The sequence below is a fragment of the Aotus nancymaae genome, unplaced genomic scaffold (assembly GCF_030222135.1).
Source record: "Aotus nancymaae isolate 86718 unplaced genomic scaffold, 86718_ANA_hifiasm-v0.15.2.pri h1tg000046l, whole genome shotgun sequence".
NCBI lineage: Eukaryota > Metazoa > Chordata > Mammalia > Primates > Aotidae > Aotus > Aotus nancymaae.
In genome coordinates, this window is record NW_026988460.1 from 4076296 (window position 1) to 4100789 (window position 24494).

At 37.1% G+C, this 24494-nt stretch overlaps 1 long non-coding RNA gene across 3 annotated transcripts in view; it reads left to right on the forward strand.

Annotated features, from left to right (window-relative positions):
• Positions 1-24494, forward strand: part of LOC110567413 (uncharacterized) — a 160950-nt gene that overhangs the window by 26800 nt on the left and 109656 nt on the right. Inside the window, exon 3 of one of the 3 annotated variants that reach the window (XR_002477820.2) lies at positions 1449-1763. The exons of the other annotated variants lie outside the window; for them this stretch is intronic. This is a non-coding gene — a long non-coding RNA (uncharacterized LOC110567413). Of the gene's footprint in view, positions 1-1448; positions 1764-24494 lie in introns of those variants that run through there. 3 annotated transcript variants of the gene reach the window in all.

Sequence of the window (24494 nt, forward strand, 5' to 3'; positions counted from 1 at the left end):
TAAGTGCAAAACTAAGCATAGATGACTGTCTTCAATGGGCTTACTGTCAGATACAATGGCTTTAATTTTTTTAAGCTAAATTATGATTTTTTAGAGAAAAGCTTGTAAAGACAAAAATATGTAAAACACTAAAAGGTGAGATACTTGGTTTGGAATAAAGGAGAGAGGACAATAGTCCCCCATTTTCAGCTCTTTATACACCTCTTTTCTATGGTAAAGACTCCTTGAGGACCCTAGAGTGTTGTAGACCTTAGATGGAAACCTCTGGGTTAGAGATGAGGACTGCCTGCAGCAGACATTTATCATTTCTCAGTGACCCAATATCCATCTCATGTGTCCAAAAGCCTGTATTTTCTCCTGGTGAACAAGCTCTCCCCCAGGCTCTGCTAACATGATTTGAAGGGGTTGATATCACTCTCAGATGAAGCCTTTGTTCTAATTAGCTCAAGCATAAGTGTGTCCTCCTAACTCAACCACAGAGATTGGTATAAAAAAGAAAAAAGGTATATAACCGAATTTTGACCAAAACGAAAGTTGGACCCAGGACTTTTGTTCTAGCTTTGCAGGAAAGATGTTCTTATTCTTCTACTGGACAAACAGCTGAGAGGAAATGAAGCTAGATCTGTTATAGCCATCTGACTACCACTGTGGGGGAACCTGTCTCATAATGAACTCAACCCATAGAAGAAAGCCAGGACACATCAAATCAAGAGCAAAGATAGGGTGAATTGCATTTTGCTGATGTTTTCTGAGCACCAGAAACCAGGATTATTCTTTAACTTTTCAGGAACATAGCTCTTTCTGCTTCCTCTATATGAAAAATAAATTATTTGCTGTGGGGAATATTCTTAAATGATACAATGACTATAATGGAAAGTCAAATTGCTTGGTGCTGAATGGAGGAATCAACAAACTGCTATGCAAGGGTAAAAGAAGGAAATATGATTTCTTTATTTGGTGTCAGAGAGTAGGATTGTAAATAGCCTAGCATGATGATTAATAGAATGTCAAAAGGTAGAGAGGAATAGAAGAGAACATTTAATAGAGATTGAGGTTAATACAAGAGGATATGATATGTTTAATACATTTGATGCCTGGAATGTAAGGTGTGGTACAGGAATGGGAGTCTATGATATTCATGCTCCCTGTAGTGAGCATCTATTGATTTTTTTTCACCCCTCCTTGAGGGAACAGCAAACCATTTCCTTTTGATTATGGCTTTACCCAATTCTATCTGGACTCCTAGTCACACTGTCCTTCCCCTCTGGCTTCAACAAGTGGCCTAAGTGGTAGTCATATGATCAAAAAGGGTCAGGCAGAGTCCTTCTCTACAATGAAATATACAAAAGTATGTTAAGAAATCCCTCTCAGGGCTCTACAGTGGGATGGTATAAGTTGAAGATGATTGGTTCATAACACAGTCTCCCCCTGACTACTCTTATCTCCAGTGCTTATCTACAATAGAAGAGGATGAGCACAACCGACTGAGTGCTGGGCCAAGAGATGGAGAGAGAAAAAGAAGGAGAAATACACACAGACAAATCTGGTGCTGTTATCTCTGTTGGCTTCACCATGGGCTTCCCAGTTAAGTGAGCCATTATCCCTCCGCCCTTCTTTTCCATCTCTTAAGCTAATTTGAGTTCTGTTTCTGTCACTTGGGAAGAAGAGTCCAGTGCTATGTTACTCATCATTCTTGCACCTGTGGCAGACATTACTAGTTGATTACAGCACTCTTTCCAGTTGAGCTTGAATATACCCTTAGATTGCTTCTCCATATAATGCTTCATGTAGACTTTCTCAATTAATTTAAGGTGACATGAAAACTATTTTTCAATCTTACATGGAGAGATGAGTTGTCAGATAAAGCTAATAAAGTTGTTAAGCTCAACAACTGAAGGGATTTGAATGCCATACTAAGGTGTTTGATTATATTAACCTGGCACTTCCATGCTGGGGGTTATTACACTTGAGAAAGAAAGTCAGAGAATATGGCTTAGCAAGTCTAAAACATTGGAGTTGCATTTGGCATGTGATGAGTTTCTTATTTGTGAGTTTCTTGTTAACTCCATTCAAGAGGGGTCAAGAAATTTCCTGAGTATTGCCATGGTTTGGGTATGGTTTGTTCCAACCATAACTCATGTTGAAATTTGATCCCCAGTGTGGCAGTGTTGTGTGATAGGGCACAGTGAAAGGCATTTGGATCATGGGAGTGCATCTTTCATGAATAGATGAATGCCCTCTCTTGTTGGTGAGAGGGAAAGATTATTTCCCACAAGAATGAGTTGTTAAAATAATCTGGCTTCCTCTGTCTCTCTTTTGTTTTCTCTCTCACCATGTGATCTGTTTGCTCACACCCCCTCCCTTTCCACTTTCTGCCAGGAGTTTAAGTAATCTGAAGACCTCACCAGATGCAACTGCCCAATTTTGAACTTTCCAGCCACCAGAATCATGAGCCACATAAACATCTTTTCTTTATAAACTACCTAGTTTCAGGTATTTGGTTATAGCAACACTAAATATACCAAGACTACTATCTTAATATAGTTTATACAGAAAGGCATTTTGCATCCTGGACCTCAAATACAGCATCAGAATGAAGGTTGAGGTAGCTGTTACTCATTGTAAATACAATTTCAGTAAATGCTGTAAAATTCTGATGGAAATTTAGAAGTAAATGAAATTTCCTTAAAGTATTTATTTTCAGATTGGATTCTTGGAGCCCCACAATCAGATGAAGGCTCTGTGAACCAGAAGAGATTGAGTGAATAGAAACAAATTTTCAAACAGAGAGTTGAAACTGGAGACAGAATAGCATAATTCATAATAGGAGATCATGTTGGATGAGGCAAACACAAATAGAGATTTGTGGCTGAGGGGTTGAGTAAAACTGAACCAGTGTGAAATGGTTCAGGAGCTAGTCAGGAGCCAACAGGGAGTATCCTGGTTGGTTTTCTTGGAAATAGAACTTGAGACAGGGATGTGGTTATGTTATATGTGATTTTTGAGCAACAGCAGCTCATTATGACAAGCCTCTGTGAACAGAGAGAGAGAAAGAAAGAAACCAGAAGAATAGGATAGGAAAAAAGTAAAGTCTAGCCTCAGTCTGATCAATAAAAATGGGAGAAATCTTGAGCCTAAACTGCACCACTGAGTACTTGTACTGCACCAGTCCTTTTAATTAATCCTTAGTTATTGGCCAACAAGTAGGTTAAGTGATTTAAAATCATCGAAAGGCCATCTAAATGGGGAGGGGCTTGGAGTAACCTACTATAAGGCTAATTTTGTGTGCCAACTTAGTGGGTGTTTTTGAATGAAGTTTAAATTTAAGTTGGTAGACTTTAAGTAAAGCAAATTGCCCTCCATGTTGGGAGTGAGCCTCACCCAGTCAGTTGAAGACTTGACTAGAACAAAAATACTGGCTCTCCAAGCAAGAGGGAATTCCCCTGCAGACTGCCTTTGAACTTTATCTGCACCATGAACTCTCCTGGGTCTCCAGCCTGATGGCCACACTGAAGATTTGGTCTGGCCAGTCTCCATAATTGCAATCATGTGATCCAATTCCTTACAATACATCTCTTTACATATACACATACACACAGTTTCTGTTGGTTTTGTTTATCTAGTGAACCCTAACTAATATACCTGTTAAAAGTCTCTGTCTCAAGGGAGGTAGTTCCCATCAGCCAAGGATGAGTCTTCCGCAAAGATCACAGATACCAACCCTTAGCAGTGGTCCTTGCAGCAACTGGGTGCAGCAGCAAGGAACAAGAATCTTGGTGGAGTGCCAATCTACTTCAGGGAGCATACATTTGGACAACCCTTTTATGGAGTGCTTGAAGAATGCTGGAGGAATAAACAGTACAGAATTAAATTTATTTTAGTTGCAAGCGAAGTTGATGGCCCTTCACAAATTCCTCCTCAGTATATTGTCAGTTCTCGCAAAGCTCCTTTTAGTAACCATTTATTAGTATGGCAACATGATATGGTGATGCCAACTATTGGGCTTTGAAGTCAAAGACACATGTTCAAATTCCAGCTCCCTACTTACCAGCTGAGCAACATTTGCACATGTAACTTAATTTCTGAGTTTCGAATTCACTTCTATATGACAACTATTACAATAATCACCTGAAAGATGTGTTGTGAAGATTAAAACTAAAATTGATACCATACACAGGAAGTAGATACATGTCAACTGTGAATACTAAACTCTTCTGTGCCAGGCAGTAGGTTAAGCAATTTAAAATCATTATGAGGCTAAATTCCCACAATAATTTTCTAAGGTAGATATTCAAACTGTTTCCTAATGTGGCAACTACAGTGCAGAAAGGTTAAGACGTGTGCCCAAGGTCACCAGGCTGGGAAGCAAAGTTCATATCAGGAAGTAAACACTGGCCATCATTCTATCCTTTGTAGAAAACAGCAGACTGAGATACTGTTCAGCTTCTGATAAATATTCTAGAAGCTTTGTGACTTGGTTGTCACTCTGGAGGCGTGGGGTCCTGCTCCAGGAATCTAAAAACCATGAGTCAATGCTGCAGGCTTCCACTGCCCTTGGGAATGCTGCAGCAAGAGAGGTGAGAGATGGGAATGTCCAGGATGCCAGGTGGGAGGGGCACTTAGCCGTTGCATCTTAAATCCAATGTGTCCGGTGAGTCTCATGCTCTTCCCACCGCCTGCCAATCACAGTGGCTAAAGGAGGTGAGTAAATGGAATCCAGGGCAAAATGAGACTTCTCAACTTCATTTTTGTATGTCATAATCAGGATGCAAATCAAAGTCTCTGGGACTGAAAAGGTCATAAATGGAAAACCTGCTGCACCTCTGAGTTTTCATAGATTTCAATGATTTGGTCCAAATCCAGAAATTGTCTCGAGATAATAAAAAGGCTGCTGAATGGTAACTGAGGAGGGCTGCTAAGCTCTCAGCGAGCTCCTTTGACGTTACTAGGGGCATTTAATTTTCATGCTCTTGCAGTAAATTTGAAGGCAAATTATAAAAGTAAGGTTCAGTTTTGGTAAAGCTCCAATTTATGTGCATGGGGCTTCTAATTAGACTTTGGGGGCCGCTGGCTAGGAAAGTTTAGATTTAAAGACCTTTGCCAAAGTGTCCTGTGTGAAAAGTTCCTGCATTTGTGGAATTTCCAAAGACGTTTTGTTGTATACTCCTAGGCCTCGTTTTATCCACAGGTTTGGAAAGTGGGATGTGGCTGCTGGGAAGTAATATTTTTAAAGGGCAAGTGTGATAGGAATCAAATCACTTTGTCTAATGTATTTAGGGAAATCACATAGTGTCTGCTTCTATGTTAAAATTTAATTATTGCTTTAGTTTCACAATTTGCCTTTCAAGGGAAATTGAGGCCTGTGAAAGGTGTTCTGCATAGTAATTAGGATCTCCAGGTCTCAGTTTCTTCATCTACAACATGGCGATATTAGATGGAGTACATTTAATAATGCTTGTAAAGTTCTTAGTGACATTGCTGGCCTATATTATATATTAAGTACAGTTGGCCCTTTTAATTTGTGGATTTGAGCAACCACAGGTTTTAAAAATTTGAAAAAAAGAACAATAAAAATAACAATACAATATATTAAAAATGCAAATTAAAAATACACTACAATAACAATTTCCTTAGCATTTACATTGTATTAGGTGTTATTAGTAATCTAGAGATGATTTAAAGTATACAAGAGGATGTGCACAAATTACATGCAGATTTTGATATCTACGGGGGTCCTAGAACCAGTCCCCCATAGGTAACTGAGGGATGCCTGTACTTAATAATAGGAAGCTAATATCATTAACAGGAAAAAAATCTTGCAGTAATAGGATGAACAAATACTGAAATCCATGAGACTAAGAAATAGAGCAATCTACAAGTTTTGACCCAGAGAATATTTGGACTCTGGTGCCTAATCAATGGCTTTGAATGAGGTGGCCTTTTTGAAGGAGGGAAGACGGATCTCTGTCTACTCTGAACTTCATCCGACACTGAAAAGGATGAGGATCAGTTTCCTGGTGTATCAGGGTTTCATTTTTACAAATGGTTGCACATATCCCTCATTTGAGAGTTCAAATGAGCAGTTTAGGAAGAGAAAATGAATATCTATGTTCTTGAAGGCCAACCTGGGAGCACAAATCTGGAATTTGGGATATCACTAGGAAGACTGTGTTATTTAAATTTCCAAAATGAGCCTTTCTAATATGACCTCAAGCTAATGTGTGGGTCTGTCTGAATAACAGCTTCGAGTAATTTCTTCCAACAGTGTCTACTAAGCAGCATAGGATAAAAGTATTGTTTTTCCACTAATGGCGCAATTGTCAGGGAGGCAACAAATTGCACCAGACTTTTGCTGGTTAAACAGAATTCAAACTTGTTTTTCTTTTATTTTTCTTTCTTTTTAACTTTTTTAAAAAAACCTTTGAGAGCTTTGAGAGACGACTGATGTGAGAATACTATATGCTTGCTAGAGATTCTACAGATGACAACACACTATACTAGAATTTCTCCTTGTTTTTCTCTTTCCATCACCCCCACCAACCATCTCTCACCAGACAGAATAGGTGAAGAGGTTGAGTTGTAGATCTCATTTCTCCTGTTTTTCTGCTTGTGAAGTCTGCCAACAGAATCCACCTTGACAAAGTCAAGGACTGTGCGTTTAATGTTGAACTGAGTGAATAAATTATGCATGAAATTGTGCCGGATTCTCTAGTGTGCAGAATTGCTCCTTTTGATATGAAAGGTTAATTCAGAAAGGAGTCCAAAATAGCTGGAAATTGTGGGGATAAGTGGAGAGTATTCACTGTTGTGAGCTGTTATTACTAGAAATTGCATTCCCTCTCTGGCTTCCCCAGAGATTTTGCTTTGCCAGTGAATATAAACTGTACTCAATAGAATAGCATTTAGGAGTAACAAGAGTGTATGTCCACACACAATAAAATATTCTAATGGCGTTTTAAAGAGAAGTTGTACTTTTTCATGTATATCATGCACCCCAAGGAAGAATTTCTATTGTATTTAGGTCAAGAACAAGGCATATCAAAAGTAATGAGTTTTGATCATATATGTATTACAAGGGGCTGTTTAAGATTCCCATTTCAGAGACAGGGCTTGTCCTGCCACTGATTAGTTATGCAAGACTGGTTTCCGATAAAACCCAAAGCATCCTTGAGAAGGAACCACCCCAAATTGTTTTATCACTGCATCTCACACATCCGGCTTTAATTTAATCTTCAGTTAATTTATAGAGTTCTTCAACCTGTTTCACTTAAATGTCCTTTTTACACACATCCTTATATCATTTTTACGTTAGTTCATTATTTCCAGCAGAAAAAAAAATTGTAGTTGGCCGGAAAGCTAAATTTTACTTAAAATACACGTACACATATTTTTGGAGCTTGTTAGAGACTCTTTTTTGTGTTTCTATCACAAGGGAACAGAATTGTGCCACCAGACTGTGGTAGTTGTTTATTTTTGTCGCTCTTATGTACATTTTCAGAAACCATCTCCTTAATCTCCACTGGGTACCAGTAGTTTTTTCTCTAATTATAAAGTGATATCATTTCTGACCTGGGGTAGTTTTTAATTTTAATTTCTGCTTTGTGTTTATAAACTGATAGACTATATTATCCTGTTGGGAACATTGGCAGAAAGACTTCAGTCTTTTGTGTTGGTTTTAACAATTAGATATTCATTCAATGTATTAAAATGTGTTTGGGGCCAACTAAAGATGCATTTTTGATGTAGATTTTTTTCCATTCTGTGTTCCACTTATCTGTATATTTTACATTAGCAATGAAGCTTTTAAAACTCTAGATTGGTGCTAGTGAATAGCTGTAGTATTATTTAAAAATCTAACAAAAGTTAAAGTGAACAAAATTGATCCAATTACTCTTTTTTAGGTATTCTTTTTTTGTTCCAAAATGTTTATGCAGCAAAATATATATAAATCTTGGCATAGGGAAGATATTCCTACAAATTTTGGCAGATGCTGGGTTAAAATAAAGTAGTTTCTCAAACACCAAGGTGCCTATGGGGTTTTTTTTTAAAATGTGTTTTTTGTTACTTTATGGCATTACCAAGGAGCATTTAAAATGACCAATCCTTAGCCCAGTAATTAATGCCAAGACTATTAAGTTTCTTTATTTTGCTGTGTGTGACTCATTAGTCTGAGCTCTGGATAGCAAATTGGCAAAATGGCCTCTTGTCACTGGAAAATGTTCCTAGTGGACAGTGAGAATATACTGTGCTTGGTGGGGAGAAGGGGATACAAATCATTTTTCAGGTAAATCTGGATGTTTTAGGCTGCTAAAGTTAGAGAAATACGTCCCAAGACACTATGCAATTGTGCTTAACATTCTGATGATTGTAGTGGTATATACCTAGGTAATGTTAGCTACTGTGTATTTAAACATATTTTAAGTCAACCACATATTCATTTTTGTTATAAGTTTAAATGCCTTCAGCAGATCAAACTGAAAAATCATTGAATCAACTGTGTGGCACTGAGAACAGGTATTGAAGGCAGTGAAGATATGGATTCATGTCTGATTAAAATTTACACAATGTGCAAGACAAACTAAGGAGTAGAAATTTTCCTATTACTGTGTAACATACACATGCACAAATAAAACAAAAACTGGAAGTTCTTTTAAGCAATACTTAATATAGCACTGATATACTTACAATATATATTAAATAGAACGTAAATGTGTTTACATATAAAATCTATACTTTCACATAAAAAGCAAATAATTTAAAATATTTTATATATTTTAAATGTTTTATATAATTTAAATTAAATTTTAAATAAAATACTTTATATTACTTATTTAAAAGGTAATATTAATATGCTTAAATGCTTTAAGCTTATTAAAGTATTTTATTTAATATTTGTTATTTAGTATGTTTTAAATATTTTACTTAAAAGTGTGGTGACAGAATGTTGACTTTTACCCCAGACGTTTTTGCAGGCAAAGAATCACCCAATGAAACAATTTAGAAGCAAATGGAGGATCTTTTCCACAAGTAATTAATACCTTTAAAAGCATGTTTGAAATAATTAGTTAAGCAAGAGAATCAATCTCTTTTAAAAGCTTCCAATTCACTAGAGGCTCATTCAGTAGCACACACCTGCTCACCAATAGTCCAATACCCTGGCATCATTAATTTTTTTCATTCAACCCCCTTTTTCTTTGTGGGGGGAAGTTGATACATATTTTCTTAAAAATATACTTGCTTCTGCCCCCATTCCTTTATCCCAAGGTCCAAAAGCATGATGCATTCATTTCTCACTCCAAAGTGAAGCGACTAGTGAATATTTAGAAGCTCAGGTTTTAAACTGCATATATTAAATGCATATAAAATGAGTATATTGTTTGTGAAATATTAAACCAAGTAATTTTTTCCCAGTTGTTGAGCACAAATGTGGGCCTTTAATGCACGTGTGTTGCCTTGGGAAAATCTGGAGCTTTATTAGCTCTTCTTTAAATCATACAAATTATTCCTTTTAACTGTAAACGATCTCTTATTTTGGTAAGTTTCCTTAACTAAAGATAACTTCACAAAAGCACGTCAGCTAACGAGAAACGCAAGGAGAAAGTAACTCTGCTCAGAGGTGATTTATTTCTTTAAGCATCACTTGGGGGCCATATAAAAGGCAATTTTTAAAATGCACGTAATCTTTAGGAAAATATTATGAAAGGACATTGTTAGTATTCTGTTGTGTTGTATTAGCATCCATTTCTTAAGCAAGATATTTCATTTTAACAATATCCTCCACTGCACGAAAATTAATTTCTTTTCTTCTTTGGCACAACTCCAATCCTTTTTTTTTTTTTTCTTTATCATCCCAGTGGATGAAATGATCTGAGTGAGCAACATATATTTTTGAAAGAACAAATGTATAGGTGAAGGTGACCAATGAAAATATTTAGTTAAAAAATGAAAAGTGACTGATGCAGATCTTCCCGGTGAGCACTTTGGAGTCCTGCTGATTGCCTACAAGAAACAACCATCTACCCTAACTGTTGAGGGAAATCATTTTAATCTATGAATGCTGCATATTGATTTTGGAAGACTTGCAATGTGGTACATGTAATGAGTATTTTTGCAGCTGGTACAAAATGTATCCAATATTAATATTTATTTTGCATTATCCATTTTATTCTTGTACTTTCCAATTTTTAGGCATAAAAATTAATACTTACCTTGAAATACTTTTGAAAATCAGTATTTTTATTATTTGGAAGCCTGAGAGTTCTGTTTCTTTTGTTGTTTTACATTGCATTACTTTTTTCTTGCTATTGCAACAAACTACTGTAAACCCCACAGTTTCAACAATACATGTTTATTATTGTACAGTTCTTGGTCTCACTGAGCAAAATCAAGGTGTTGGCAGGGCTACAGTCCTTTCTGGAGGGTTAGGAGATCATTTATTTCTTTGCTTTTTCCTGTTTCTAGAGGCGGCCCACATTCTTTGGCTCATGGCCCCTTCCTTCATCGTCAAAGTCAGCCCTGTTCATCCCTCTGGCTCCCTTCCATAGTCACATCTTTCTCTACCTCTGATATCAGCTGGGGTAGGCCTTGTTAAGGACTCACATGACTAGCTGGGCCCACCCAGGTAATCCAGGCTAATCCATAAGCTCAACATCCTTAACCTTTGTTAAGGTTAATTCCCTTTTGCCAGGTGAGGTCACATATTCACAGGTTCCGGGGATTTGGATGTAGATAAGTTTATCTCTCTACATCCATTCTCTGGGTACCATTATTCTGCTTACTGCTTACAGAAAGATAAAAAATGTCAACAGCAATAGCAGTTACTGTCATTTTTTAAGTTGGTGCCTCTTTTGGACCCTTTACAAAAGTGATCAAGTATGGTGCATAGTAGGCACTTGGTAAGTATTTTTTTTGGCAAACGAATGAATGAATCAAGGATAAAACTATTGCACAGGAACAAAGAATTTAGTAGATACTTAATAAATAGTAGATATTATTATTAATATATGATTTCTTTCTTTCTTTTTTTTTTTTAATGGAGTCTTGCTCTGTTACTCAGGCTCCCAGGCTGGAGTGCAATGGTGCAATGTCAGCTCACTGCAACCTCTGCCTCCCTGGTTCAAGCGATTCTCCTGCCTCAGCCTCCAGAGTAGCTGGGACTACAGGTTCGTGCCACCACGTGTGGCTAATATTTGTATTTTTAGTAGAGATGGGGTTTCACCATGTTGGCCAGGCTGGTCTCAAACTCCTAACCTCGTGATCCGCCAACCTTGGTCTCCCAAAGTGCTGAGATTACAGGTGTGAGTCATGTAATTTTTCAACCAGCTTCAAATTTTGCCACATCTCTGTGTCTTTGTACATTTGTAATGCTATAAAAAAACACCTGAGACTGGATAATTTACAAAGAACAGTTCTGCAGTTGGGAAGTCCAAGATCAAGGTGCCTGCATCTTGTTTAGACCTTCTTACTGTGTCTTTACATGGCAGAAGGTGGAAGGGCAAGACAGCATGAATGTTGAGTCCCCACATGAAAGAAGAGCAGAAAAGAGTGAATCCACTCTTGCAAGCCATTTTTCATAGTGGCGTAAATCTATTTATGAGGGTGGAGTCCTTGTGATCTAAACTCTTTCCATTAGGCACCACCTCCCAACCCTGTTGTATTGGGATTAAGTTTACAACACACAGATTTTGAGGGACATATTCAAATTGTAGCAATAATTTGAATAGCAAAAATACCATTCATCTCAGATATTTAAGAGACACATTTTGGTTAAGAGTTTAGACTCTGGATTTATTCATCCATTTATTCATTCTTACTTTTTTTTTTTTTTTTTTTTTTTACCCATTCCACAATTCCCTATTACTAAGTATGCACCATGCTACTGGCTGTGAACACGATGACGAACAGAACAGATGTGCTCTTTTGCCTCATGATGCTTTCAATCTAGTGGAAAGGGCACACTATTAGGTAAATAAACAAATTAATGTTCATATCCTGGTGCCATAACTTACCAGCTGTGTTATGTGATTCTGGGCAGATGACTTAACCTCTCTGAAACTCAATTTCCTCATCTGTAGCTGAGATTAATAGGACTTACCTTGAGAGGCTGTTATAAAGATTAAATGACTTATTACACGTAAATTTTTATTATAATTCTTGGCACATAGAATCATTTTTTGGTAACTTTTTAAAATGATCATTATTAGGCACCTAAAGAAAACCTGGCTCTATTTTTGATGAGGAAGTTATGTCCTCTATAGGACAAGAGCAAATAGCAATATAAACTTTAAGAAGGTCAAACTCTACCCTAGCTTTCTCTCCCTGATTGCTCATGCTAAATATTTTAGAGACTACTATTACATCTAATACTATTGCTACTGTACCTACAACTATTAGTATTATTATAATACTTACCTTTACTACCTTCTCGTTTTGTGTCAGACACTATTCTAATCACGATGCCTGAATTATATTATTTAATCCAGATCACAGCCCCATAGTGTGAATTGGGTGCTCTTACAGAACTCATTTCACAGCTAAGAAATTTGAGAGAAGAGAGTTAAGCCCTACTTCTACAACAGGGGAGTGATGAAGGCAGTATTCCTATGCAGGCAGTCTGACTCAGGTGTCAACCATTCTTTGGAAGGCAGTAGGATTTGGGATAATTTTCCAATGAGGCAAATTGCATGGTGGAGGATGGTGTGAAAATAGAAGACGACTATCACACTGAGAATTTCACTTCGCTCTGTATTTTCTAAGATAAAGGATCAAAGAGACATAACTTCTAAGATAAAAGAGACATAACTCATTTGTTCATATATTTATTCTTTGATCAAACATTTGCTGCATGCCTACCAGGGAGCGGGTACTTTAGAGGTGATTAAATTTGTGTCCTGAAGGAGCTCTCAGCACATTGTTGGGGCAAGTAGTCACCATGAAGCGGCTGCTAAACTGGAGTTTGCTGCCTGTCTTTATTAATTAATTAATTAAGCTGCCTGTCTTAATAGAGGTTTGTGTATATGATGCTTAGGAAACTTCAGGACATCTTACCTCACCTGGTATTCTCACCCGCCTTTTCCTGGGTGGCCAGGTAAGGCTACCAGAGGAAATATATCATGAGGAAAAATTCATTTGCTTACTAGAATCTTAGAAAATTACTTACTGGCAAGATATGTGGATATGTACATAAATGCATATCACAATGATTAATGATACAGGCTTTGGAGTTAAAACTGGTTTCTTTCAAACTCTGCCTTTGCCATTTATGGCTCTTTGACCTTATCCCCTTTAAGACTTTCAAGTCTTCGGCCAAAGGATGGAAACAATATCTCTTTCTTTAGATTGAGATGAAGACTACAGGTAGAGATCTTGGTACAGTAACTGGTGTATGGTAAATGGTCAAAGCACTTTAATGTTTATTATCATCATTATTGTCACTATCATCATCATCACCATTATCAACATTATCACCATCATCATTATCATTATAATTCTTTCAGAAATAATTCTCAAACAACAAGACCAGAAATGAGGGATTTTTTTGTTGCTATTGCTGAATTATTAAGAAACAGTAAGTTGGTCTTAATTTTTAAAGCTGGAAAAATTTCAGACACTTTATAAGTCCCTGTGACCTCATAGAAATATATATTACTGGAATTGATGTGTGGAAAGAGCACAGTTTGTTTTTACCCCAGCTGAAAATGTGCAATGACATAACGTAACCCTTTAAGATAACAGAAGCCAGCTGCCCCATTCACATTTAAATATGAGTCACCTTCCAGGGAGACTTGCAAGATTCTATGTGCCAAGCTGGAAAAGTAAAAATTGCCAGCAAGGAGGGAAAGAATAAATTCACAACTGGAAGGAGGTATTAGAGACTAAAGGCCTCACCTAGCCAATTCCGTCTCAGAGCAGAAAATGGCATGCTAGTGGCCAGAGAGAAGAACTGCCCCACCATGGCAGTGTGGTCTATATTACTGAAACACAGAGACCTTGTCACATTTAGAGAATTCTTTTTACTTGATCAAAAATATTTTGCATTCTGTGTAAATGGCACATTTGCTCAGGTACAAACACAGTCTGCTGCAATGAATTTTTTAAAAAACACAATATAGTTATTTATGAATTCCTCCATCCCACAACCCCATCCAGGACCTTGGCACTGGGTTGGCCAGCCACTTCCAATATCTTCCAGTACAGCAGAGCAGCTCTCAGAAAAAAAAAAACTGAAGGCCTATAGGGACAAGAAAAGAAAGGCTCGAAATTTCACATGATGTCTTTTTGAGTGTTTGCTGAGAGCCTATCAGAAAGAAGAGTCCTGTATGTGGTGCTTGGGACCAACATTTTTAAAAATTAATTACATATGTTAATTTAATTGACACATAGGCAATTAGATGAAGTTAAAGGTTAGTTTAAAGGAATAACAGATTGCTAATTGGGATTTCCCTCATGGCTGAATCAGATTTGCTATGGATCTGTCTTGGTGAACTTTTACCTGAATGATAATTCAGTGATCAGTGATCAGTTGGCTGACTCAAAACCTGGAGTCACCTCAATTCTGGCAGTTTGGAGAGGCCAAGGCATAGAGTAATCCATGTCCCTGGAAGAAGCCATGCTCACCAGGCACAGCGGTAGGTGCTATTTTCAGGAATAGAGGCAGACTGGCTGGGTGCAGTGGCTCACATTCATAATCTCAACACTTTGGGAGGCTGAGCCCAGAGGATCACTTGAGTTCATGAATTCGAGATCAGCCTGGCCAACATGGTAAAACCCTGTCTTTACTAAAAACATAAAAATTAGCCAGGCATGGTGGCATACACCTGTAATCCCAGCTACTTGGGAGGCTGAGGCAGGAGAATCGCTTGAACTGGGAGATGGAGGTTTCAGTGAGCCAAGATCACATCACTGCACTCCAGCCTGGGCGACGGAGCAATACTCCATCTCAAAACAAACAAACAAAAAAAGAATAAAGGCAGATTGTTAGGGAAGGTAAAATGGGAAGTATAAAGGTAAACTTGAATTTTCTTTTTCAGGAAAATCTCTTGGAGGACAACTTGGCAATATGAATTATACACTTTTACTTCTAATTTTATTTCTACCAGTTAAACAACGTACTTCAAGATGTACATAAGGATTTAACAGTGAAGATGTTCAGAGTAGCATTGTTTACTTTAATGAAAGATTGAAACTCAGATATGAATATTTATTAGGTTGGTGCAAAAAATAATTGCAGTTTTTGCCATTACTTCTAATGGCAAAACCACAATTACTTTTTGCACCAACCTAATAGAATAGGGGATTGATAAATACATTATAATCGTCCATACAATAAAATATTTCTCTGTTGTTAAAAGGGTTGTTTAGCATTATATTTATGTACACACAAAGATGTGATCTATGTATTGCCTAGTGAAAATAAGGTGGTAGATCTGATTTTGTTACGATTTTATATAACTTTTTGTACAGTGTTATTTAGGTTAAAAAATTGTAGAATATCTTTACCATTAGATCTCTTTCCATTTCTATTAACTTAATTATTAAATTTATGTTGGTGGAGTTCTGACATTTAATTTCTTAGCTTTGTAAAAAGTAATATTTAATTTTATTAAAGAGAATTCGGATTGGTGCAGTGGCTCATGCCTTTGATCTCAGCACTTTGGAAGGCTGAGGCAGGAAAATCACTTGAGCCCAGGAGTTCAAGACCAGTCTGTGCCACATGAGGAGACCCTGGCTTTAGAAAAAAATTAAAACATAACCAGGCAGGGTGGCATGTACCTATAGTCCCAGCTACTCAGGAGGCTGAGATAAGAGGATCATTTGAGCCCTAGAGTTTAAGGCTGCTGTGAGCCATGATTGCACCACTGCATGCCAGTCTGGGCAATAGGGTGAGACCCTGTCAAGAAAGAAAGAATGAATGAAAGAAAGAAAGAGAGAGAAAGAAAGGAAAAAAAAGAAAGAAAGAGAAAGAAAGAAGGAAGGAAGGAAGGAAAGAGAGAGAGAGAAAGAAAACAGAGAATTTTTGTTTTAGAGACAGAGTTTTGCTTTTTCGCCCAGGGCAATAGAACCAGACCCTGGGAAGGAAGGAAGGAAGGAAGGGAGGGAGGGAGGGAGGGAAGGAAGGAAGGAGGGAAGGAAGAGAGAGAGGGAGGGAGGAAAATTTTGTTTTTTTCTTTTCCTTCTTTTTTTTTTTTTTTTTTTTGAGACAGGGTTTTGATCTTTTGCCCAGGCTGGAGTGAAGGGGAGCGATCTCGGCTCACTGCAACCTCTGCCCCCTGGGTTCAAGCAGTTCTCCTGCCTTAGCCTCTCAAGTAGCTGGGATTACAGGCCTGTGGCACCAGGCCTGGCTAATTTTGTGTGTGTGTATTTTTAGTAGAAACGGGGTTCCAACATGTTGGCCAGGCTGGTCCTAAACTCTTGACCTCAGGTGATCTACCTGCCTCAGTCTCCCAAAGTGCTAGAATTACAGGCGTGCGCCACCACACCTGGCTTACACACACAGAGAGAATTTAAAATATATAACCTATTTATTTTCTTAACTCTATAACTACTTATTCTCAAGAAATAAAAAATAAAGTATTACCCACAAGAATATTCCTGCTTTAACAATGTCCCCATAACAATCAGTCTCTCGTATACTCTATGTGGTCAGTCTAATATCAGTGCAACCCCACTGCAGTGTCAAAAAATATATCTTGCAGTAGTAAATGGCAAATCTCCTTGAGCAAAAGCCACCCCATCTCTTCTCTCCCCCTTACCTCACTAGCTTCCTGCAGTCATAGAAAAAAATTAGGAGAGTAACACGTTGTCCACTAGATATATGTGAAGAAGCACTTTATAATTTCAGTATTAAATTTCATTTGTATATTGCATGTGTGCTGTTGCAATAGTAGCAAAAATTGGTTAAATGTGAGATTTTGGGAATGTCATTCCACCTAGCATTTGGTGGTGGTAAGTGGCATTCTGGCATTAATGTTATATGCAATGTTACATATGCATATTTGCATGTATGTTTAAATCAAGGTTTGTCAGTCTTGGCATGATTGACATGTTGGGCTGGATAATTCTTCATTGTCAGGGGGTGTCCTGTGCATTGTAGGGCATGTAGCACCTGTGAACAACCAAAAATGTCTCCAGAAATTGCCAAATGTCACCTGGGAGTTGGAGGCTGGGGGAGTAAAGGGACAAAATTGCCCTCATTTGAGAAGCACTGGCTTAGATTGATATCTATGTATTCCAACGTTAATGGGTATTATTTCAGAGTGGCAAGAACATGAATGATGTCCCCTTTTCTTTCTGCCTCTCTTGTTCTGCTTTATATATCTTGACTTGTATTTCTTGTATATTAAAGAAAAAAGTCAAAAGAGAAAAAATGCACACTAAGCCAGTCAGTGCTCTGAAAAGCAGAGCATACGGGCTCATGGTCCTCGCAGCTGGATAGTGCTTTGGACTTTGCAGTTCCCTTCACTTATGCTTATCATTCTTTTGGATCATTCAGATCCTGGGAAATATGTGGATAGGAATTATTACCTTTCTTCTTTACAGGGAGAAATGCTGAGGTCTAGGTCAAAGTCATTGGAGTGGTTAAATAGCAGAAGTTGCAGTGGAGCTGCAGCTTCTTGACTCTTGAATTACATAAACCACACCTTGCTGATAGGGAGCCTGTAGCCTTTTCCATGCATTACATGTAGGCATGGCTCTGAGCTGTGTTTGCCCTAGGGGCTTGTGTGCATATCACTGTGATCATGAAGACTCATCGATGGGGTATTTGAATTAACACACAGAAAAGAGAGCAGAAAGGCAAGGCATTTCCCTGTTAAAAATGTGAGCAGTGCTGAGGTCTCAGATGGATGACTAATTTCCTTGACTGAGCTCTTACATAGAGTCCCAAACTATTTTGAGGTTTTTCAACACACGAAGATACTGACACATGCCAATTTTATGAGATGTTATCTATGAAATCTTTTATCCACTCAGCTTTTCTGTCCTGGATGCATATATATTTTGAGAAATTTTAATGGAATTTAATAATGGTTTACTTAATTCCCAGGGAAACAAGATCCTTCCAGGTTTCTCATTATAGTAAATATCTGGGGGTCTTTCTTTTTTTCATTGGTGCATTTCCTCTGGTACTATTAAACTGACGGGAATTATGCATGTGCATTGACAGGTGCATATACTTAAGATTTCTCAGTCTAGGTGTGTCTTGGATAAGATACAGCGATTATTGTTATCCATGAATACCAGGATGCACAAAAATACCCTGAGAAATAAATATTTAATATTTCACACTCTTTACCTTTTTTTTTTAGTTCTTAATTTACTGTGTGCATAACAAGCAAATTGAACATTTTCTCTTTCTGCAGTCTTAAAATTAAACTCTTTTACTTTTGAATAACATCTGATTGGCAAACACATACCGTCTTATTTTCTTCCATTGAGTATGGAGCATTCCAGCATATCTGCAAAGTAGTCAACATACAGATACAGGTGAGTGAAAGAAATCTTGCTTTCGATTTTAATTTTAGTTTTAATCTTAAGAGCATTAATATCTTGCCTCAGTGACTACACTTTTAATTTAACCTACTGTACTCGCATTCTCACATTTCAAAACCGACAAGTGAATGGGGAGGGAGGGAAGGCTTTATGTGGTGTTGAACTTGGCATAACTCCTTTAAAAGCAGTAATACCCATCTCTGGATCTTGGAATGCACAGCAAAGAAGAGAGCCCAGCACATAATTTGGTTCTCCAAATAATTCCTGAACTAATCAAAGAAGTCTGTATCCCATAACACTGCCATTCCTCCTCTTGGATCCTGTGTCTGTTGACATTGCATTCTCTCTTGCTTTGTCCTTGGCTTGACTTTCCAATCTGACCATTTGTCTTTAGGGTTGTGACTTTCTTTTCTGTCTATTACTTACCCAAGTCTAGCAGACTAAACTGTGACCATGGTCACCATGTATAACATTAACCCCCAAAGTTAAAGAATGTGTTTCCATCATCCATAATTTCTGTTAGCTTAGATTCAGCATTGCAAACTCAGTTCTGTCCGAGAGCCAGGCAGGCAATGTTGACTGGTGTAGCGGGCAGTGGACAGGACAACACAGAGTGGTGAGGACCATGGTCAGCCAGAAGAAGTTTGAGACTAGTCTCAAAGGGGAAGCAGCTACTGCATCCCTGCTCAATGTTGCTATTTAGAAATGTGTACCTAGAGTTGCCAGATCTTTTCAACGTTTCAGGAGAAGTCAGAAATTTAGACTTTTGGCTGAAATATATTGATTTTCAAATGTAGCAAAAAAATCTAATTTTTAAAAACACCATGCATAGAGAAATTTGAAATGCTACCGGATGATGTTAAGGAATTATTATTAAATTTTGGTGTGATATTGACATTATAGTTACTTTTTTAAAAAGCGTCCTTATATTTTAGAAATATTAACTGAAATCTTAACAGATGACTGATGTAATACTTGAGATTTGCTTCAAAATGATACAAGGGTTGGGGTGGGATGAAAAGGATATAAATGACATGAGGCTGGCCAATAGGTTGATAATTACCGAAGCTGGATGATGGAGGAATATATACATATTTAAATTTGTATATGTTTTAAGTTTCCATAATAAAGAGTTTTAAAAAACCATGGCCACAGGCCAGATTTGACTTCAAGCTACTAGAGTTGTCTCTGATCCATGAATTTGTCTATACACATCCCAATCTATTTATATTTTTAATCTGTACTATATTTGGTTATGGTATTTTTAAAAGTTTATCATAAATGTACCACTCTAAGGCTATGAGAGCTGTCCCTTATTCCACAGTTCGTGAACTTTTTTGAACAAGTGCATGTTCGTCCCATTTACTTTGTGCATTTTTAAATCTCCAATCATATTTCTCCTGAGCTTTCATCCTTCCAGAAGAATTTGTTATTCTCTCCTCATATAAAAGTTCTCAAATTTATGGACATGCATTTCAGAGGCTTTTTGTTGAGCTTACCTTTTGTGGCCCATTGTGTCTTTTCTAAGGCATGTGGAATTTTGCATAAATTCTAAATAATATGTCTTATGTTGGAAAAAGGAGAGATTAATTTCCCTTTCAATTATCGTCACCTTCTTACCTATTTCTCCTTTCTTTTCTGTCAGGATCTGAACCATCCTATTTATTTCTTCCTCTTTGGACTTTGAGCTCTTTAAGGACAACTGCAGTTTGCCATCCCAATGCCTTGCAACACCTAGCTTACAGACAGCCTTGCATTTACTCAGAGATATTTATGGAGCCCCTTACTCTACTGGCAGTTACCTTACTTCTTCACACTACTTCAACTCCACTTCTTTCTTGCTAAAAGTGATGTCTCACTCTTGCGAAAGGAGAGAGCAATATTTCAATGATCCTTTGGGCAATTTCTGTTTTCTTTCCAGAATCTCTGCAGACTGAGCCAGAACCCCATTTACTGGTTAATCTTGACACCTGTTTTTCTTTACCATTCTTCTCCTTCTTGTCATACCTCAAAGTTACAGGGGAAGGACTCCTTGGAATTCCTTTTGATTTTTACTAATCTCAAATTTGGTAGCCATCACCGTATGGTTGTCCAGTTGGCCTTCCTTTGCTCCTTTATTCAACAAAGATTTACTGAGCACATACTATATGTGAGGCACTATGCGTTTACATCAAGGATCTGTTGGTAAACAAAACAGACAAAAAGTCCTTTCATAAATAAATGAAGAGGATGCGTAAAAGCAGGATTTCAACAATGGAAGGAAAGACTTAATAGCTTCTTAAGAGCTGTATCTGTTCATCAGTTGTTCAGCTACTTTTCAGATTTTCTATTTTTGTTTTCTTTTTGTATATATTTACTTAGAAACAACCTGTCCCCCTTTTCCAATTTTCATAACCCATTTGATGTTTTACATATGGTTTCTCTCTCTCTCTCTTCATTAAAGCTTTTCATGGAAATACACTATCCATGTGGAAAGTGTTTTAACAAAGTTAAATAATATTAACATTCATAGTGTATCTATAAAAATGTTTATATTTCACATCTAACACTTCTTATTAGGTGTTAAAATGCAGTGTTATTTAAATTAACAAAGGATTCTCACTCATGCTACAAGACAAACAGCCCTAATACTCTTCTCACTGTATTAGGTAGTGTTCAGTCCTTGTCAGTTGCATATATTTTTCCTATGACAGAGGCCATATTTTGATGCCAAAGTTAAGTAGTGCTATATTGAATAAAAGCCTAATCTATATAAATGAACTATTTTAAAAATACAACGGCATTTAGTCAACTAATCAGCTATGAAAATAGCTGCATCCAGAGAAAACACTTATCTGTAAGAAATATCTTATCTATTTGTGTCCCAAAGAAGGCAGGCAGTAATGTATGAATGTGATAGTTAGCCAAAGAGATTGTGCAAAGAGAAAAAGAAATAGTTTCTTAATACTCCTACTAAATTACATTCGGGGTACTTCCTTTCTATTACTTTGTCATAACATGAACTTGTCCAATTTTAATCAAGTCAGAATACAAAATAAGTTTTATGGATGATTTTTTTTTATTGGGGAGAGGGGGTGAAAATAATGATATTCTTTAAATATGCCCTTCTTTTCTATCTTGCCTCCTTCCCTCTCTACTTTTGAATGTTTATTTATCTGAAAGTTATCAGATCCTAAAAGGGTACAGAATTTTTAATTCATTTTAAAAGCATGTTTCCATTTACATTTTTTAAATTTTGGATTATTCTTGTGGGACTAACACAACATTGAAAATTTGGTATCTGCAAGCATAATTCAATGAAGAATTGTCTTTGCCTTGTTTGAGGACATTTAGTTTTGGAATAACAGCATTAGAATCTTTTGAAAATAACAGAACATGAAAAGAAAATTATTTCCCTTGGAAAAAACTGTAGCTAATTTTTCCTTTGGCTGATTTGCTGCTGAAATCACACATTCATATAAATGCCAAGCTATACATATGCATATACATATGTATATGGATGAGTGTGTATGTGTGTGTGTGTGTGTAAAATTCCACTCTACAATCATGCTATAAATTGTAGAATTTGTCTTTTTAAACTAACACTCATTCATATACAGGTCAGGAAGTAATGCACAATATTGGTGTTGCTAACACATTTCATCCAAGATTTCAATTAATTAAGTTTTACAATTCCCCCATGCAGTGGGCAAATACTGTCATTTTCTCAGCTTTATTGATGGGAAATTTGAGAGGAAAATCCTGTTCAAGGTCAAACAAAAGCCAGGTTCTCAGAACCAAAAAGAAAGGGAAACTTGAGACATCTATTTGATATTTCAGTTGAAAATAAGTATTTGTTGAGTTAATGAAATATACATATTAACAAAAAAAGGTTTTGGATCTGAATTAGTCAAAATATCTTCTCGTTTTTTTTTCCTTTTGAGAAGAATGCCATCTAAATTGTGAATTTAATTGAACTTTTTTCAGCCTCAAGAAAGTTGATGGGGAAGAGCCAGATACACATACATAAATGTAGGCAGTTGAGGCTTGTATCGCACAGGGGTTGCAAGAGACAGAGGTAAACAGTTCCACAATCCAGTTTGCTGAATGCAAAGGGATCCTGCCATCATGCATTAGAATGGGCACTGACCTCCTTAGCATAAAGCTGCATTTCTGCTTGACTTTACTTTGAACCTGCAGTTAAAGTTTGCCTTAGTTTGGATGTGGTAAAAGTTCCAGCTGATTCAGAACAGATTTGGATATTCCAGACAGAATCACCAGATCTAACAAAAAGGTCTCCTAAAAATTCAAAGGGGTTTCATGAAGCTATGGGGAAATTTTCAGGTTTATACCTTTGAAGTATGATGTATGTCCTGGACCCAGTTCTAGTCTCAGTCCATAAAAACCTCTGTGCTGATTTTGTAGCCACAGTACTGAGGAGAAGTAAGAATTTTGTTTAAATGGATATTGGGCAATTGATACCATTCTCATTTAACTTGCTGATAATTGCAGGTATAAAATGGGTCAGCCCTAGGAACCATTCTTGTCCAAAGTTCTTTTATACTTACATTGTTTTGTTTGTTCCTCTGTAATAGGGGGCCTGCAATTGATACTTGTTACTTACCAGTGACTGTATATACCATCATATAAGTCTCAAAATAGATAGGCTCTATTGCAATTTTACAGTTTAAGAAGTCAAGTCAGAGAGATTAAATAATTGACTAAGGGCACACAGCTACCATGAAGTGGTATGTAGATTTGTATCTAGTCTGTAAAATTCCAAGCCCTAAGCCTATAGGAACTATCAATACTCTTGCTAATGAAAAGGTATTAATATATCTGTTTTATAGGTTGAGGAAATTAGAGAGGCTGGTTGACCTGCTTAAGTTCACAAGAAATTAGTTCCAGAGCCTGGGCTATATCTGGTCTCTCTTTTTTCTAATAAGGACCTCATTCAACCAGACCACAAACTTGTAGGATGATAAAAATACGTGCTAGCTAGAAGAGTTTTATATATATTATTTGTAAAGTGACATGTTTATTGTTAAATAAATAATAATTCAACTTAAATCAATAGACATTTAATTTTAAGTCAGAGGCAGAGAACATTAGATAAGCATTTAGATAGAGATCATAAATTTAAAATTTAGTTCCAGTAGTAGTCAGGGTTATTCAGAGAAAATGAACCAATGGGATATATAGATATGTAGAAAGAGATTGATCATGAAAGATTGACTTACACAACTATGGGAGTTAAGGAGTCCCATGATCTGACGTCTGCAAGCGGAAGGCCCAGGAAAGCTAACGGTGTAGTTCTCCCCCAAACCCCAAAGACCGAGAACCAGGAGGAGCCAATGATGTAAGTCCCAGTCTGAGTTCAAACACCTTAAAATCAGGAGCACTGGTGGTTGAGAGCAGGAGAAGATAAATATAGCAGCTTAAAAAAAGAGAGCAAATTTATCCTTTTGTTCTATTCAGGCCGTCAATGGATTGGACGATGTCTGTCCACATTGGTGAGGACAATCTTCTTTATTAAGTGTATTGATTCAAATGCTAATCTCTTCGGAAACGCCCTCATAGACACACCAGAAATAATGTTTTACCAGCTATCTGGGCATCCCTTAGCCCAGTCAAGTTGACATATAAAATTAACCACCCCAGGGAGTGTAAACTAGTTCAACCATTGTGGAAGAGTATGGCGCTTCCTCAAGGACCTAGAAATAGAAATTCCATTTGACCCAGCAATCCCATTGCTGGGTATATATCCAAAGGATTATAAATCATTCTATTATAAAGACGCATGCACACATATGTTCATAGCGGATCTGTTTACAATAGCAAAGACCTGGAACCAACCCAAATGCCCATCGATGATAGACTGGACAAGGAAAATGTGGCACATATACACCATGGAATACTATGCAGCCATAAAAAATGATGAGTTTGTGTCCTTTGTAGGGACATGGATGAATCTGGAAACCATCATTCTCAGCAAACTGACATGAGAACAGAAAATCAAACACTGC